Here is a 6,138-nt window from a genome sequence, read left to right as displayed (position 1 = left end):
CATTAGAGTAGTGTAGCATGTTACTGCTTTCGTTAATCCTATTCTGATGCATAGCCTGACATTGTCGCTACATCTGTTGATACCTTACCTGCAATCCTAAATGCTTAGTATAGGATGCTAGTTTATCATCATTGGCCCTACATTCTTGTCAGTCTGCCTTGCTATACTATCGGGCCGTGATCACTTGGGAGGTGATCACGGGTATATACTATACATACATACATACTATACAGATGGTGACTAAAGTCGGGTCAGCTCATTGAGTACCCGCAAGTGATTCTGACGAGGGGGCTGAAAGGACAGGTGGCTCCATCCCGGTAGAGGTGGGCCTGGGTTCCCGACGGCCCTCGACTGTTACTTTGTGGCGGAGCGACAGGGCAGGTTGAGACCACCTAGGAGACAGGTGGGCCTGGCCCTGTTCGGCATTCGCGGATACTTAACATGCTTAACGAGATCTTGGTATTTGATCTGAGTCGGCTACGAGCCTATACGCACTAACCATCTACGTGGGAGTAGTTATGGGTATCCCGACATCGTGATATCAGCCGAAGCACTTCAGACGTCAGCGACGGAGCGGCGCGCGCCGGATTGGACTGGAACGCCTGCTAGGCTAGGTCTGCTTCCGGCCGCCCTCGCAACATGCAGGTGTGCTATGGGCGATGGGCCCAGACCCCTGTGCGCTTAGGTTTAGACCGGCGTGCTGGCCTCTCTGTTTTGCCTAGGTGGGGCTGCGACGTGTTGATCTTTCGCGGCCGGGCATGACCCAGGAAAGTGTGTCCGGCCAAATGGGATCAAGCGTGTTGGGTTATGTGGTGCACCCCTGCAGGGAAGTTAATCTATTCGAATAGCCATGATCTTCGGTAACAGGACGACTTGGAGTTGTACCTTGACCTTATGACAACTAGAACCGGATACTTAATAAAACACACCCTTCCAAGTTCCACAGACAACCCGGTGATCGCTTTTCTACAGGGCGACGAGGAAAGGATCGCCGGGTAGGTTTATGCTATGCGATGCTACTTGGAGATGCTACTTGGAGATGCTACTTGGAGGACTTCAATCTACTCTCTTCTACTTGTTGCAAGACGGTGGCTGCGAGAAGCGTAGCCTTCGACAGGATTAGCTATCCCCCTCTTATTCTGGCATTCTGCAGTTCAGTCCACTGATATGGCCTCCTTACACATATACCCATGCATATGTAGTGTAGTTCCTTGCTTGCGAGTACTTTGGATGAGTACTCACGGTTGCTTTCTCCCCCTTTTTTCCCCTTTCCTTTCTTTCTGGTTGTCGCAACCAGAGGCTGGAGTCCAGGAGCCAGACGCCACCGTCGACGACGACCCCTACTACACTGGAGGTGCCTACTACTACGTGCTGCCCGCTGATGACGACCGGGAGTAGTTTAGGAGGATCCCAGGCAGGAGGCCTGCGCCTCTTTCGATCTGTATCCCAGTTTGTGCTAGCCTTCTTAAGGCAAACTTGTTTAACTTATGTCTGTACTCAGATATTGTTGCTTCCGCTGACTCGTCTATGATCGAGCACTTGTATTTGAGCCCTCGAGGCCCCTGGCTTGTATTATGATGCTTGTATGACTTATTTATGTTTTAGAGTTGTGTTGTGATATCTTCCCGTGAGTCCCTGATCTTGATCGTACACGTTTGCGTGCATGATTAGTGTACGATTGAATCTGGGGCGTCACAAGTTGGTATCAGAGCCGACTGCCTGTAGGAATCCCCATTCCAACTCCTTGGCCGAAGTCGAGTCTAGACTTTACAAAACTTTTAATAACATGGTTGTGCGGCTTACGGCCCCACGTCGCCATTGGGTGGTATTAGGATCTTTTACTCCTCGTCTATTCTCTGGGACTCTGACATCTCTTCTATTCGGGTTAAACAATTTTACTAACTCCGACTCTAGGTTCTCGCAATTACTTCCTCCCGGAGAGCCCCTTCAGTCTAGATGATTGCCGGCTGCACCAGAAGATTTCGAAGATACTCTCTGATTTTCTCTCAAGACCTTGTGCCCGTTGCTTTTGCAATTCCCTTCTATCGAAATATCCCTATGGATAAATACTTACACCTGTCGTGCTTACTTTTATTCCCAGTCGATCTTTTTATTACAAGATACCCTGAGAATATTTTGTGCCTACTGCCTTGCAGTTCTTGCCACCTGAATACCCCTAAGAAAAATTTCTCACACTTTCCGAGTATCTGCTCATCCCTAGTTGTTCAGATGTTTCACAAAAGTCTTTGAAATACTATTCGATCTTCCGTAAATCTTGAGCATCCTATTGCTCTTGAAATTCTTGATTGCTTGCATTATGGTTAATCACATAAGTCTAGTAATCTTGTTGACATCCATTGTCATTGTCATTTTGAGTCCGTTTATTCAATTTGTTGCGAATGCTTGGAATCCTCAAACAGATCCCAGAATTCATCCTTCTGGCTCAGACGTTGTTTTAATCATGAGCTGGTTCTCGCCAATTAAATTGTCGTCAATTGTGCCCCTAAGTCTATTGAACTTATCCATCCTTGATCAGAGCGTCTGCTTCTGATCCTTCACTTTGTAAATCATAATTCCTTAGCAATTGATCTCTAAGTTATTCAGTTGTTTCTATAATCCAATGTAATTGCCTTGCTTCTTCCTCTGGTTGTGTGCCGATACTCACCCCAGATCCTTTGTTGGATTTTATCCGACAATGTCCTTCATATTCAATAACCTTGAGCCTTTCCTAGGATGTATACCGCCTTTGGTAAATTGTATCCCCTGCTTTGTCAACCATGCTCTGCTATCGAGCTCATGTTATTTACTCCTGAAGTTTGTGGTATATGTTCCTAAGAGGCCCGATGGGTTGGACATATGCCTTCTCTAAACTGTGTGAACCCGGAAACTACTACGGGTCATACTCTACTAGTGTTATGTCAGATAAAATTTCAACACACAATTTCGTTGAAGGCGAGAAGTGAATGGAAGGTTATACATTGAAGAAGTGGGAGTCGACCTTGAACCTTGCGTTCATGCCCATGGACACGAGGTATAACTTACCATGGAAGCTGCTCATAAAAATAGTTACCCCCTTGATATAAGTTCATCTTGTATCCGTGGTTCGATCATTTATGATCGTGGTTTCCGACCATGTTCTCCTTTAAATACCATTTCTCGTGCAAGTTTAAGCACTTGTCTTCTGCAGAGTAATACCCCAGCCCAACCTCTACTTTGATTTGTCGTTGAGTATTACCCCCCTGGTATCTCAAGATTATCACGGAACTGCATAACTTCTTATGAGTTCTTCATCAAGTGTTGCATTCTCGTTGATTCCAATTTTTCACGGGCTTTGAGTTATTAAACACTCAAAGACACCGATAACTGACTCGAGTCCGTATCGCGATTAAGCAACTCTTGTAACCTTCATTACTTACGAGTTTGAACTCAATCACGTCATTCCTAGCCTGTTTGGCTATACCCTTGTCGTACCGATTTTAACTGTGCTACCTCGTCCTTCTCGGGTGCACGAATTCTTCAGTGTGTGAGCACGACTTATGTCGAGCTTTCAACATCATGTTGCTTGTCGAGAAAGGCAACCTTGGTTCCGAGCTTGCATCTTATATATTGATCCTATAACTGGCCACTTCGTCATTCCCTTGCTTGTTGCCGTTGTTGTTTGATTGCATCCTCTCGAAAACCCCCGGCAAATGTGTTGGATCACCTTCAACACTTTGACTTCTTCCGAGATGTCAACTGTGTTCATGATGAGAAATACCATCCTTGCCCCTCGATGATTGTGTTATCATCGACGACATTCTTGCCTTCCCCCAACACAAACTTGTTCATGTTTCGTGTTATACCTTGAGTTCCTTGCTACCCAGCATTGTTCTTCTTTACCTTGGAGTATTACCACCTTTTATGTCAAGAATGCCGTAGGAATATCACCACCTCTTAAGAATTCTTGGTATATTGATACTTCTCACCATCACCATTCTTTCTTGGTCCTTGTGTTGATTCCAACCGGGGTACCAACAAGTGAGCGGTGCTGTTTGGATTCCGCCCTTCTAGCAACCCTATTGCTTTGAAGTTAATGGTCGGCCGTTCATTCTTAGACTGTTGATTATTGAATCACCATTCCAATGTTGGTCGTGCAACCCAGCCCATATTTCGGGTGCACCTTTCAACCAATGTTAATTGTGTATGTTTTCCTCGAGCATACATCATTATACCATTTGATCTGACAAATGCTATCTCCTTGTTCACATAATTGTGGAAATCCACCTTTTTGGAAATCTCGAGGATTGTCACTGGCTCCATCAGCTACCCCGTCATCCTCTCTTTGGTTTAAATGATGAACTCTTCTGTTGAAACCCGCTCCCATAGTTCATTTCTCGAGAATCTTGCAATGTCATTTCGTCAATTTGTGTTGCACCTTTTCCTCTCGGACCCCCTGAGTCTGAGGTATCATGACACCAGTTGGATATGAATCTCGGTCAGTTATGATGGTTGGGACAACTCTCCAAGGGTCATGATGTTGATCCTTTGATGACCCGGTAACATGATGTCATGCCTAGCACCCCCCCCCCCCCGGCTGGAGGACCTATCATTATAATTTCTTTTGCAAGATAACCATTCTTCCTGGAGGAAATTGTAAGACTTATCCTACAAGTTGTTCCTAATGGATCTTTCCTATATCCAAAGTCTGGCCCTTGATTGAAACAAACACCATGTCAATGCTATCTCGAAGCATGTCTGTGGTACTCCGATTTTCAGCAAGAACATTTGAAGCCCAATGCTAAATGTTTCTTGCTCAATTATCCAAACACCGATGTATGGGTAATGTCATGATAATTCTCTCCCCTACCTAAAGAGTTTTCTACATTATATCCTGTCATGGATATCATGCTCTGCTTATCCTTGGGAAGGATATACCCCTGAAATATGTGTTTAAACACATTTTCCTTTCCATAGTTCTGTTTAACCTGATGATCACATTTTCCTTTCCATTGGTTTGTTTGACCTTTCTTGTGATCTATATAACCGAAGCAGTAATAATTTACTTCTTATGTAAACACCTCGGTGTACAACTCTGCCAGTGAGACCCTGTTACTTTTGTTGATGACATTTTGGTAACCACCGATGGACGAGAACTTTGCCTAATGGTCCGCCTCGTTCAACGAGCAGGAAAATGGTTCTCTTCGTCCCTCGCCCTTGGTATCGATGTTGTTGCCGACATAACTGATAGGCTACCCTCTAACACGCCTTACTATCGTGACCGTGCAAGGTGTCGGCCTCCTTCCTACTTTCAACCACATGGTGGGCCCATAACCCACAGTTCCACAGGATCGAAAGCTGACTCTCCTGTACACCCCCTGTTTCCCAAAGTTATTCCTCGCGCGTGGACTCGTATGTAAATCACGAACCACCGTCCCAAGTGATCTATTTTGGTATCAGACGCAGTACTTATTCTCGTTGCCTTGAACCCCTTTCACCTTCTGATTAGGCATCGAACGCTTGCCTATCCGTTTGAAAATTCTCGTGGTACCTCCTTACTTTACTCTCGATATTTTCTTAAGATTCAATTCGAGAGTAACTTCCGCCACCTTCCTCGATGTTATCGACCAGATAGTCAACCTTGTAGAGGTCTGTCCTTTTGAAGCTACCCCTTATCCTTTCCTTAAGTACAATGAAGATCCCCAAGTAAGGACGACAACTTCATCATGATGACCCGAAGCAGAGAACTGAAGACATCAATGTAATGGATCGACCTCTTCGAGAAGAGCAACCAAAGACGAGAAGATTCGTTAGGATTTCGTAACCAGACCTTTCCCCCTAGTCCCCCTCTTAAATCTCGGGACGAGATTTCTTGTAGTGGAGGAGAATTGTGACGCTCGGATAATCTTGCTAAAATAATCCCACGCTAATCAAGCCACGTCATCCCGATTACTGATGCTAAACGTCCGTTAGTTCAAACCGCGTCAAATTAAAATTTAAAATTAATGTCGACAATAAAAGTTTTCGAAAGTAGAAACAAAAATGTTCGGTGGGTGCCAAATATTACAAGGGTAGTTATGGTACAGCAATCACATTTTTAGAAAATGGCTAAATAATTTAAACTGATTTAAAACAGAAAAGAAAATAAATAAAAACAAAACA

This window comes from Triticum dicoccoides, chromosome 3B (assembly GCF_002162155.2).
Source record: "Triticum dicoccoides isolate Atlit2015 ecotype Zavitan chromosome 3B, WEW_v2.0, whole genome shotgun sequence".
In the NCBI taxonomy this organism is placed as follows: Eukaryota; Viridiplantae; Streptophyta; class Magnoliopsida; order Poales; family Poaceae; genus Triticum; species Triticum dicoccoides.
The sequence above is the reverse complement of the archived record's forward strand: the minus strand, read 5'-3'. Positions refer to the sequence as shown.